This window comes from Felis catus, chromosome C2 (genome assembly GCF_018350175.1).
Source record: "Felis catus isolate Fca126 chromosome C2, F.catus_Fca126_mat1.0, whole genome shotgun sequence".
Classification (NCBI taxonomy): Eukaryota; Metazoa; Chordata; class Mammalia; order Carnivora; family Felidae; genus Felis; species Felis catus.
Window position 1 is genome coordinate 128,531,085 of NC_058376.1, and position 13,141 is coordinate 128,544,225.

Consider the following 13,141-nt stretch of genomic DNA (forward strand, 5'->3'; position numbering starts at 1 on the left):
AGGTGCCGGGTGACAGGCTGTGGTTCCTCTGAGATGGAGGGCAGAGGCTAACTCATCCTGGGGTGGGTGGCAGAAGAGATGTTTTTCTGCCCGACGAGCAGCGGTACAGGGGCTCCGCTACCCTACCGCTCTGCCGCGCGCAGGGTTCAGAATTCCCCCGGGCTGGCAACCAACCCTGCCTGCTTCCTGGTCTGGAAACGGCCCCAGGAAAGCAGCAGTCCCTCGCGGTACGTTCAGTAACATCTAAGCAGGTGCCTCTCCCCTAGCAAGTTATGGGGAGTGGCTCTATGGTGAGGACACTTTCTTCCCCAGGAGTTCGGGAATGTTTACCGCTTCCTCACCAGGCCAGGGAGGCCTGGAACAGTTGAAGCCTGAAACAGGCTTTTTTTTTTTTTTTTTTTTTTTTTTAACTGGTTCTACCTGAGCAGAAGTGACCTAGAAGTACACGTCCTGAGAGGACAGAGCTGCTATGGTGAGGACTGTAGAGTCCACACGAGGGCTCCTTGGAGACAGTGGGGGAAGGGGGGTGGTTAGGTATGGTGCAGAGAAGTTGTTTCCAACAATCATACAGTCAGATGGGGCTAGGTAAAGCTTCCAGTGGTGCGATTAAAGGGATGGTCTGGGAGGAGTGTCTCTGTGAACTGATGATGTGAGTGTTGAACAGAAAGGGATCTGGAGGTCACAGTGAATCCCACGAATGTATTTACTCATATTGTTAGCAGAGGAGCTGGGATCCCCACTTCTGCTTCTGCTCTATCCCCACACCACAATAAATAAAGGCTGAGTTGATTCCATGGTTGGATGTAAATAAGACATAGACATTTTGAGATGGTTTCAGATAATCCTCAAATTGCCTCACCTTTGGCTAGACCTGGATGGCCAAAACACTGTGTGTGGCTTTGGTCCCACCATTCAGAAGAGTCTTGGAGAAGTTTCAGTAGAGAATTGTAGCAAACTTGGTGTTTATAAATTAGGAACTGGGAGGAAAGGGTGGGAGCAACAGTTGGGTGGTCTGAAAAGAAAGAGGCCCAAGAAAGAGCCAGGGTAGGGGCAAACTCTCCCTATTTTCACCAACAAGGGCAAGAGGGATAGATTGACCCAGAACAGTTTCCTGACAGCAAGGGTAACCCCCCAGTGAGGTTGATTCATTTAGACCCACCCTGAATCCGTAAAATGAGTTTATGGCAGCAGTTTCTTTGAAGATCCATAAAAATGAGATAATTTATCACATGTTGATGATTTAGCCACAAGTGACTGAGGCCTAGACCCAGGCCAGTTGGCCTCCTGAAGGCTCATACCAATTAAGAGTTTTTCTTAACTCTAAAAATCAAATTCTCTTAATTATTACCTCCATTGATCCATAGTAATGCTGAGACCAGAGTTTGGAGAGACTTACACTTAGCTTCACTTAATCAACCTGAAACCAGGTACAATTTGGATATCTCAAGGCAAATCTGGGGCCTGTAATTCCATTAAACTCACTTAAGCCTTTTCTTCCAGGGGGGTGGTAATGGTTGTCTGGGGGGTTGCTATTTGTTGGGAGATTCCTTCCTCCCAATGAGAGGTTGGTTGAGTGGCCGCCCTGCACTCTCTCACTGGGGTATGGATGGCACATGTCTTGTGACATGTGTGACATGGGGGATAACAGGGGATGCCCAGGCCAAGGACCCATCATTTTTCTGGGTTCCTCATTGCTGGGACAGAGTAACCAATTGGCTTTATGACATTCCTGCAAAACCCCACATACCGTATGGTTTAGGGGAAGGGAATGAGGCCAGGGGACTTAGATTCACCTCTAAATCTAACCTCTTACTAAATAGGTGACAAAGGGGAGCATTTCTTACCTTTCCTGGACTGCAGAACCTTTACGTAAAAACAAAACAAAACAAAACAAAAAAACAAAGACAAAAACAAAAACAAAAAACAGGTACTATGAATGATCCCTACCTCATGGGACTCCTTAAGGATTATGTGGGATGAGGTGTAGGAAAAGGGTTTTGTAAACCATGCAAGACTCTCCAGGACTGACATCAATAAAATGTCAGTTCTTGCCTCAACAAACAGGACTGCTTGTTTAAATATCATTTAGGATCTGTTGTTTCACCAATTATGCCTCACATGAGGCATACTTAAGAGAAACTATAGTTAGCAGTCATGTCCAAAATAAAGGTAATAGTAGCTAACACTAATGAAGCCATCTGGATGTACCAAGAACTTTGGATATATTTCACCCATATGTAATCCTCAGTACAATTCTATCTAGTGAGTATTATTACTGTCCCCATGAATGATGAGGAAAACTGGGCTTAATGAGGTGTAGACACATAGCCAAAAAGGGGTGGAGTGTAGAGGAACCAGATATGTGAGATTGCAGGGTCAGAGACCATGCACCCTGCCCTCACCATCACACAGTGCTGCTCAATTCTGGCTTAGCACTTGGGGATACTGTATGTGTAGTTGTTCCCAGAGTCAGTACTGTTTTCAGTTCCCAGTGACACTCACATCCCAGCTGTGAGCAGGGGTCACTGTGGTGGCTGCAGGATGGATATCCCCAATCACTAACAGGCTCATTATACCTTTTCATTCTTCATAACTCTCCCCGAAAGAGCTTGGCAACTCTCACTTATGAGGTGAGGTTTTTGTATGCCCTCCTGTAGTAGTAAATATAATTGTGTTTAATCTGGAGACATTCTCAATTGCCTCTGGCTTACAAGATTCTTAAGAAACAGAAGACCTGCTCACTAGTCATTGTCAGAGAGACCAGTTCAACATCCAGAACTCTAAATTAAAAACAGGTTCATTCAGCGATTATGGGGGTGTGGGTGGGGAGGTAGGAGACAGCCTTTGTGGCTAACTCATCCTGGCAGCCTCAAAGAGATCTGTTTCTTCTTAAAATGAAATTTTGGGGGGCAAACCAAGGTTATCTTATAAAAGGAGTAGATGATTGGTAATTGCTGCCCAAATTTCACGAAGTCCCACACCCCAGTTTAGGGAAATAGTGCATATCTCATCCCAGTTCCCAGTTTAGGGAAATAGTGCATATCTCATCAGTGAGGGAGAGTCCAGTGGGAATGGAGGGCAGGGGAAGTACAGTGGTGAAGAAAAGGGTAGGCAGATGTCACAGCTTGGCCTGGGGATCTCTGATCTGGGAGGGAAGCCCAAAAATGAGGAAGAAGTGCTTTATTTTGGCTTGTGTCTGTAACTTCCTAAGGCCTTTGACCCCCAACTGTAGGGGCTTAACCTCTTGGTTTCCAGAGGAAAGTGCTATATCCACCAAACTGATGCTCACAAGTGGGGAAAACACTTTCAAGAGAATCCCTGGAGCTAAAGAATTACTTAACAGACCTCATGGATTAAGAGGTGCCCACTCCTCCCCCAGGCTGGTGGGTGTTTCTCTGATGTGAATGAGGACAGCATTCATCTATCCCCTGAGAGGGCCTGGCTTGCCCACCCTGCTTTTGTGCGGGGGTCGAGGGAGGGGAGACCAATGGGAACTGGTTGGGTGGGGTCACAGGTCACTGAGAGCCTTTTCCTCCTGTGATGATGCTCAGAGCCCTTCTCCTGGTGATGAACTGTGACCTACACTGCCACAGAACAAAGGGAAGAGTGATTTATGTCTCACACTATGGATAGCGCATCTCTTTCTCATCACTCTCTTTTGTCTGTGACAGTGACTTTTTTTTCCATTCTAGAAGACCCGGATGTGATGTGGGATGTTGGGTTGGGACCATGGCTTTCCCTCACCTTTTTTTGCCCTGTTTATGGAATGCAGAGGAATGTGCATGGTCCCCAGGGTAGACCTCATCCCTCCTTGTTCTCCTTCTTCACATCCCTGCTTGGTCTTATGCTGTTTCATGGGTTCAGCCACCCCCAGCCCTTGCTTCACCCCACTTTCTGCCTGTGGAGGCACTGGCCTGTGGAGAGCTCCAGTTGTGTGCCAAAGCCAGAGAGCTAGGCGTGGTGGAGCTGAGAAGCTCGGGATGGTCCCGGGCAATGGACCCGTCAGAGGACCTTGCCTGGGGCTGGGCGAGTCTGGCCCCCATTTTACATCATAAGATCATTGCTGTGTACTTGGGAATTGCACTCTCAGTTTCTGTTGATAAAGGACATGAAGAAATAGCTATGTGAACTTACACTTGTCTGTACCCCACAGGACTAGCACAGATGGGTTGTCACTGTGGTCCTTGGGGGCTCCTTTTGAAGGACCATGGGAGAAAGCTGAGTTCTTAATACCAGACAATGCTTGATTTATTTTGAGTTCTTAAAAAACTTTTTATTTTGAAACAATCCCATATTCGTAGGAAACCAGTGCCAAGATGTCCTGCATACCCTTCACCCAGTTTCTTCCAATGGTTCTGTCTTACATACTGCACTATAATACCAAAAGCAGGGAACTGACATTGCTATAATGTGTGTGTATAGTTCCATGCAATTTTGTCACACATATAGATTCATGGAACCACCACCCCACTGCCTCAAGACACAAGAACTATTTCTGTCACCACAAAAATCTCTGTTGTGCTGCTCCTTTGTGGTCATGCCCACCCCCTTCCAACTGACTACCGTCACAACCACTTATCTGTTCTCTATCACTGTAATTTGTCATTTTGAGAATGTTGTATAAATGGAATTGTGCAATATGTAACCTTTTGAGATTGACTTTTTTCATTCAGCCTAATACCCTGGAGATCTATCCAGGATGTTGCTTGTATTAATAGTTTGTTCCTTTTTATTGCTGAGTTTTATTCCACGGTATGGATGTATGGTGATTTGTCTAACCATTCACCTATTGAGGGACATTTGGGTTGTTTCCAGTTTGGGGCTATTATAAGTAAAGCTGATATGAACAATCAGGTATAGGTTTTTGGGTCAGACATAAACTTTCATTTCTCTGGAGTAAATACCCAGGAGTGCGTTTGCTGGGTAGTATGGTAGTTGCATATTGATTTTTTTTTAAAGAAACTGCCAAACTCTTTTCCAAAGTGGCCATACAGTTGTATATGTACACCAACAATGTAGGAGAAATCCAATTTCTCTACATGTTTGCCAGCATTTGGTGTTGTCATTACTTTTTTAAAAAATTTCTTAATGTTTTTATTTTTGAGAGAGAGAGAGAGAAACAGAGCGCGAGCGGGGTAGGGGCAGACACACACACACACACACACACACACACACACACACACACAGAATCTGAAGCAGACTTCAGGCTCTGAGCTGTCAGCACAGAGCCCGACACGGGGCTTGAACTCATGAACCACGAGATCATGACCTGAGCCGAAGTCAGGTGCTTAACCGACTGAGCCACCCAGGAGCCCCAAGTGTTGTTATTATTTTTTATTTTAGCTATTCAAATAGGTGTGTAGTTATATCTCAGCATGGTCTTCATTTACATTTCCCTAATGGCTAGTGATGGTGAACATCTTTTCATGTGCTTATTTGCCATGTGTACGTGCTCTTCATTGGAATGTCTGTTCCTATAGTTTGTCCTTTTTCTAATTGGAATTTTTACTATTGTTTTGAGAGTTCTTTATATATATGAAATACAAGTCCTTTGTTGGGCATGTGGTTTGCAAATATTTTCTCCCAGTATGTAGCTTATCTTTTATCTTCTTAATAGGGTCTGTCACAGAAAACATTGTTTAGATTCTGATGAAATCTAATTTAGCAAGTTTTAATTTTCTGGATCCTACTTTTGGTGTAAGTCTAAGAACTCTTCACCAAACCTAGTTCCTGAAAGTTTTCTCTTATGTCTTCTTCTAAAAGTTTTATAACCTTGCATTTAAATCTATGATCCATTGTAAGTTAATTTTTGTATATGTATGAAGTTTAGGTCAAGGTTATTTTATTTGTTTTTTGCTTTTGTTTTTGTTTTGCCTATAGGTATCCAATTGCTCCTGAACCATTTGTTGAGAAGACTGTCCTTACTCTATTGAATTGCCTTTGCTCCTTTGTCAAAAACCAATTGGCCATGCTTGTGTGGATCTGTTCTGGGTTTTCTGTTCTGTTTCATAGATGTATGTGTATATCTCTCTGCCAATACCACACTGTCTTGATCACTGTATCTATACAGCAAGTCTTGATAACAGGATCAGGTAGAAGATTGATTTTCAGTCTGCAGTGGTATGTGTTTATCTTATGGTTACCATACTTTATAACCCATTCAGTTTCCCTTCTACTTTGCCTTTTGGGAAGACTTAAAGACAAATTTGAGGCTTGCTTTTAGTAACTGGATGGGACCTTGTGTATTTCTGTGCTCCAGCTTTTCTTCTGGGCTTAGCTAAATAGTTGTCTTTTCCCTTGAACTTGATTTGTTAATCAAGAAAAGAAGTTTCCTAAACTTTTTCTACTCTCAACCATGGCCTTGCAAGGGGTGGGGGGTGCTCAGCATCTCTCTTTCATACTTGAGAAAATGGAGGCTCATTTAAGAACACCTATCCAGTAAATGGTAAGCAGGAATTCCCTCCCAGGGTCATCGCGCTCCCTAGTTCTCTTCTTCCCATGGCCACAGAATGCCTCTCGGTTCTGGATTCTCTCATTTGTAAACATTTGGGCCTGAGCTCAATGATCTCTGAGGTCCTTGTAAGTTCTCAGATTCTCATCTGTTAAGTTGCTGATGGAGATGAGACTGGGAGCAGGGCCAGTTGGGTCTGAGCTTTGCTGGGAGACCTGCTATGAAGCCTGGCAGAAGTGGAAGGTGCAGGCTAGGTGGTTATCTTTGGTCAGTCCCCAGCTCTCTCAGTTTGGAGGACCCTGATTCACTGGGTGTGTCCTCCTGTTTGGGATGGATTACATTTGACCAGGGTGGGGAATGAAACCAAGGCAGGGAGTGTCCTCTGGCTGTTGAAGGACAGGTAGATACTCCAGTGAGCAGCCTTCTTCCAGAGCCTGTCCTCCCAGCCTCTTTGCCCTGTTGAGTGGGATACTCTAGAGGCTCAGCGGAGATGCTGGAGGCTCTTGGCGTGGCTGGTGGGGTGGGGCGGGGGTGGAGAGCAGCACCAGCCTGGGATGGTAAATCCCAGATGAGCTTTGGGACATTCAGTCTGGTCAGGATCGGTGCTGGCTCCCCACAGGCTGCCCCCCTGCCTCCCCAAAAATGGGCAGACTAACTCTTTGTTAGAAATTTAGTGTGCTTGTTCCTCAAATTTAGTTCCTGAGTTCTGTAGGAATCTGGGAGTCCTGGTAACAAGTTTTCTTTTGTTTACTCAAACACTGGTAATATCTACTTACGTTCTGAAGAATGCCCCATCTAACATCCTTGCGAGATGCTGGCCTAGAGCACAGAGGACCTCAGTTAAGACTCAGATGTTATCAGAGAGGGCTGTAGTAAGCTAGTGTTTTTCAAACTACCTCACCAAGATGCCCTGAATTCTAGGACAGAGTGATCAGGTTTCCACGTACGAGTAGACAAGAGGATGAAGGGGATGAACTGTGATGTGAGCATTACATTTCTGTGATATTTTATGTTTTAATCTTAAAATCAAGTGAATTTTATATTTTCCTCCACAGTATAGGTATGTGTTTCCAAAGAATATGTTCTATTTCCCCCCAAATCTTGGAGTAACATTGATACTCTCAGAAGCTATGCTGTATGTGGCTCATGTCTCCCAGATGTGACTAGCAGGTAGGGCATACCAAGTTTGGGAAACACAACACAGGTAGACTTCAAGTCAGAACTAGTTTATCCGGTTAGTTCACTCAGCCAGCTTGTGAGGCACAGAGGGAAAGGTACCTAGAAAGTTTAAGTGGGACAGATATGGGGTGTGGATATCAGACAGCTCCTGGGCTGAGCCCTGTGGGACACCCCAGGAGAGGATCCAGCTAGAGAATGCACTGAGGTCCCTGTGGACCTTGGGGGAAAGGGATGGTGGCAGAAGGAAGGGGCTGGGAGGACAGCAGGCTTCCAGAGCCACTCTTGCCTTGCTTATTGGACTGCCAAGGAGTTTGCAGGATGGGATTAAATTGACCACTTTCTCATTCCGTTTTACATCATTCCTGCCTTTTGCCTCAGGCCCTTTTTGATAACTTCCTGCTTTACCTTTGATCCTCAGTGCTTTTGAGGGAGTTGGCGGGAGCTGAGTGTTGATGCAGGAGCCTGGGACTCACTCACTCAGAAGCCTTTACTGAGCATTCACCATGTGAGGCTCTGTACCAGGTATTACTGTTTTGGCATTTGGCTCCCTAAGAGGCTCCCAAGCTTCCCATAAATGATAGTCTGTAAATTCCCTGCTTCTCAATGTGACCAACTGCCTCTTTTTGCCCAGGACGAAGGCAGTTTCTGGAACACAGAGCTTTCAGTTTTAAAACTGGAAAAGTTCTGGGCAAATTGGGACAAGTTGGTCCCCTACAGCCTCCCTTGCTGTGGCATTGTACACAAATGGACTTCCACCCTCTGTGGGGCAGTGGAGATGCCGAGGGAGGGTCAGGGATGGTGTCCGGTGATGGAAATAAACCTCAAGGATCTATGGTAGGAAGGGATTGTAGTCTTCCAAAGAAAGGAGGAGCGGGAGCCAGGACACTGGAGGCGGACTATGGAGCAGCAAGCCCCATGACTCCTTGTCTGTACACCGAGGTCCTGCTATCTTCCTTGCTTATCATGATTTCTACAGCATTTTTTACTTCTCATGTTGTAGAATCCATATAAGTCATGATAAAACTGACATGTAGAAAGATAGTACTTCCTACCTGAATGTGAGACAGGAAACCATCAAAACCTTAGAGGAGAAAGCAGGAAAAGACCTCTCTGACCTCAGCCGAAGCAATCTCTTACTCGACACATCCCCAAAGGCAAGGGAATTAAAAGCAAAAGTGAATTACTGGGACCTTATGAAGATAAAAAGCTTCAGCACAGCAAAGGAAACAACCAACAAAACTAAAAGGCAACCAACGGAATGGGAAAAGATATTTGCAAATGACATATCGGACAAAGGGCTAGTATCCAAAATCTATAAAGAGCTCACCAAAGTCCACACCCAAAAAACAAATAACCCAGTGAAGAAATGGGCAGAAAACATGAATAGACACTTCTCTAAAGAAGACATCCGGATGGCCAACAGGCACATGAAAAGATGTTCAACGTCGCTCCTTATCAGGGAAATACAAATCAAAACCACACTCAGATATCACCTCACGCCAGTCAGAGTGGCCAAAATGAACAAATCAGGAGACTATAGATGCTGGAGAGGATGTGGAGAAACGGGAACCCTCTTGCACTGTTGGTGGGAATGCAAATTGGTGCAGCCGCTCTGGAAAGCAGTGTGGAGGTTCCTCAGAAAATTAAGAATAGACCTACCCTATGACCCAGCAATAGCACTGCTAGGAATTTATCCAAGGGATACAGGAGTACTGATGCATAGGGGCACTTGTACCCCAATGTTTATAGCAGCACTCTCACCAATAGCCAAATTATGGAAAGAGCCTAAATGTCCATCAACTGATGAATGGATAAAGAAATTGTGGTTTATATACACAATGGAATACTACGTGGCAATGAGAAAAAAATGAAATATGGCCTTTTGTAGCAACGTGGATGGAACTGGAGAGTGTGATGCTAAGTGAAATAAGCCATACAGAGAAAGACAGATACCATATGGTTTCACTCTTATGTGGATCCTGAGAAACTTAACAGAAACCCATGGGGGAGGGGAAGGAAAAAAAAAAAGAGGTTAGAGTGGGAGAGAGCCGAAGCATAAGAGACTGTTAAAAACTGAGAACAAACTGAGGGTTGATGGGGGGTGGGAGGGAGAGGAGGGTGGGTGATAGGTATTGAGGAGGGCACCTTTTGGGATGAGCACTGGGTGTTGTATGGAAACCAATTTGACAATAAATTTCATATATTAAAAAAAAAAAAGGGGCGCCTGGGTGGCGCAGTCGGTTAAGCGTCCGACTTCAGCCAGGTCACGATCTCGCGGTCCGTGAGTTCGAGCCCCGCGTCAGGCTCTGGGCTGATGGCTCAGAGCCTGGAGCCTGTTTCTGATTCTGTGTCTCCCTCTCTCTCTGCCCCTCCCCCGTTCATGCTCTGTCTCTCTCTGTCCCAAAAATAAATAAATAAATAAATAAATAAATAAATTAATAAATAAATAAATAAATAGAAAAGAAAAGAAAGAAAGATAGTACTTCCTAGCTTATAGAATATTTGGATTTCAGAATTGAAAGTGACAAGAAAGCTCATCTGCTCAAAGAAGCAAGAATCCTTTTGAAGATGTCCTTACCTCTGTTTGCATAGCTCTAGTAATGGGGAACTCACCCCCTCTCAAGGCAGGCCCAGGACTGGAAGCTCCACAGTCTTTAAGTCTCTCCTGTGTTGAGCCAATATCTGCCCCTATCCTTCCATGTACATCCCCAGAGGGAAGCTAGCAGAACCCCCTCTTCCTGGCCACTCTCTCGATGTTTCCAGTGGAAAGCAGTCTCCCCTCTCCCATAAGTCCCTCTAACTGGGAAGCTGCTAGGCAGGGTTAAAATGGAAAGCCAGATGGTCTGGGCTACCCTCCTCTGAAAGGTGAACCAGGCTCTGAAGTTGGACGTTGTTAAGGGGACATGTATGACCTCTGATTCTTGTCTCAGATCACAAAGGTCTTCTTGCTGGTTCTAGTCACTGCTTGGTCAGCTTAGTCAGCACTCATGAGGAACCCTCGGGCTGTGTGGAGGCTGGTGGGCCTTGAGTTTTCTGGAACCAGCAGAGATCTTCCCATGATGGGGACCTCCACCCATCAGGCCCTGCAAGTTTGTTGTGCCCTCATGAGCTCCAAGGCCTGCCCCAACCTGTCTCTCACACTCCTTCTCCTCACCCCTAACTTCCTCTGTTTTCAGTCTCCAGCTCTCACTTCCCCCTGACTCTGGGGCTTTCATGGAGTGCCCATGCCAAACCTGGAAGAGCCCTGGATAAATCATTGTGTCTACTCTCTGGCCTCCAACTGGAGGACATCTCTTAGGAGGAAGTAGACAAGGGGCTCACTGGGGACTTACCTTCTGACTTTATCACCAGAGGGCCCAGCATAGACCCTCAGAGAGGGATCTGGCCTAATGCTAACAGGAACATACCTGTGGAGTGTATTCCAAGGATGCACCCCATACATCCCTCCCATCCCAAGTGGCAGAGCCAAATTATTGTAGAACCAGCCTTGTCTTTTGGACCATCTCCACCCCTGGACCTTGTCTCTGACTTGGAAAGTGAGCCTGCATAGCCTTGTGATTGTCCATTTCATTTCACATTGCCCCTGCCATCAGGAGGCTGTCCTTCTAGACTCGCCTGAGACTCCTTCTTCTTCATAGTCAGCATCCCAGGAAAGCACAGTCCCACTGAGTCAACCTATAAATTTAACATATAAATATGTAAACTTAGCAAGGAATGGGGACAAACCTATTCTGGATGCCCTAAAATCACAAATTCAGAATTCCCACCCTCAGCAACACATTTTTATTAGCAAAAATTATGATACGATTTTCTGAGCTATCATAACATAGACGGATACATTTTATTAGGGCACATACATATGGGCAATATATGGGGGCATAGGGATATTCAGTTGTGAATGCAAATGCATGTATTTGGGGGAACCCATTATGTGCCAAATTTAGTGAAATAATAAGTGGACAAGGTTAGGTCCTTTCAGAAATGCTATCTTGACTAAAGCCTCCCTCCCATGCTCCAAGGTGCATATTACCCACATTTTATAGGGGAGGAAACTGGCAGGAAGCTCCTGGGAATTGGCACGTTACACAGTGACAAAGCTGATATCTGGAAACTCTGTCTTATGATTCTCTTCTCTATGACTGCTGCCTGCTTCACACCACAAACCCCAAGCAGCTGAGCCAGACTGTGCTACTTCAGTCCTCCATACCAACAGACACAAGCAGGGCTGCTAATGTCTGTAGTATTTTATTTTCCCAAGCCAAATTTGGCACTGGTAGCCCTGTAATTCTTTGTGCCTCAGCTTTCCTCTCTTAAACCTTTTTTATAGGGGCACCTGCATGGCTCAGTCAGTTAAGCGCCCAACTCTTGGTTTTGGATCAGGTCATGATCTCATGGTTTGTGAGTTTGAGCCCCACATCAGGCCCTGTGCTGACAGCACATGGAGGCTGCTTAGGATTCTGTCTCCCTCTCTCTCTCTGCCCTTCCCCTACTTGCTCTCTCTATCTCTGTCAAAATAAATAAATAAAAATAAATAAAACCTGAACCTTTATTTTAAATAAATTATTTTAATTTATTTTTCTATTTTTTTTTTAAGAGAGAAAATGAGACTGGGGGAGAAAGGTAGAGGGAGAAAATCTAAGCAGGCTTCATGCTCAGCATAGAGCCTGACACAAGGATTGATCCCACCACCCTGGGATCATGACCCAAGCTGAAATCAAGAGTTGGATGCATGGGGCGCCTGGGTGGCGCAGTCGGTTAAGCGTCTGACTTCAACCAGGTCACGATCTCGCGGTCCGTGAGTTCGAGCCCCGCGTCAGGCTCTGGGCTGATGGCTCAGAGCCTGGAGCCTGTTTCGGATTCTGTGTCTCCCTCTCTCTCTGCCCCTCCCCCGTTCATGCTCGGTCTCTCTCTGTCCCAAAAATAAATAAACGTTGAAAAAAAAATTTAAAAAAAGAAAAAAGAGTTGGACTGAGCCACCCAGGCATCCCCCTCAGCTTTCCTTGTTGCACGTCCCCTCACCCATGTTGATAAGGCTAGACAGATACTCCAGCTGTACAGCACACAAGCACTTAGACCAGGGACTCAGCCTGGGGTGGGGGTGGCCATCAAGTGGCTTAGAAACACTTCCTGGAAGAATAAATGGAAACCCAGTCAGTTGAACAACATTTTATCATGTGACTCAAATGCTCAGAAGCTTATAATGACGAAGTGACTTGTATATCTAGCAACTGGAGAGTCAAATACATCAGGGGACATCCATCTGTAGCATATATACAAATTATTTTTAAAGTTCTATTGAGAATAGTTTAAACTTGGGAGAAGGGTTCATTCTATAATGTTAAGCAGAGGCTGCAGGATAGGCGACCAGATGTAGAGATGATCCACATTTTTAAAAGTCACAAGAAGACTTGAAGAGGGTCTATAGCCAAACAGATAGTTCTCTGTGTGGGAAGCCTACAAATGGTTTTATTTTCCTTCCTTGTGACTTTCTGTATTTTCCATTTTTCTGCA

The 13,141-nt window shown here is 45.2% G+C and overlaps 1 protein-coding gene across 1 annotated transcript in view; it reads left to right on the forward strand.

The window, feature by feature from the left end:
• The window catches only part of SLCO2A1 (solute carrier organic anion transporter family member 2A1), an 85,160-nt gene that overhangs the window by 916 nt on the left and 71,103 nt on the right, over window positions 1–13,141 (forward strand). The gene's annotated exons all lie outside the window — the stretch shown is intronic.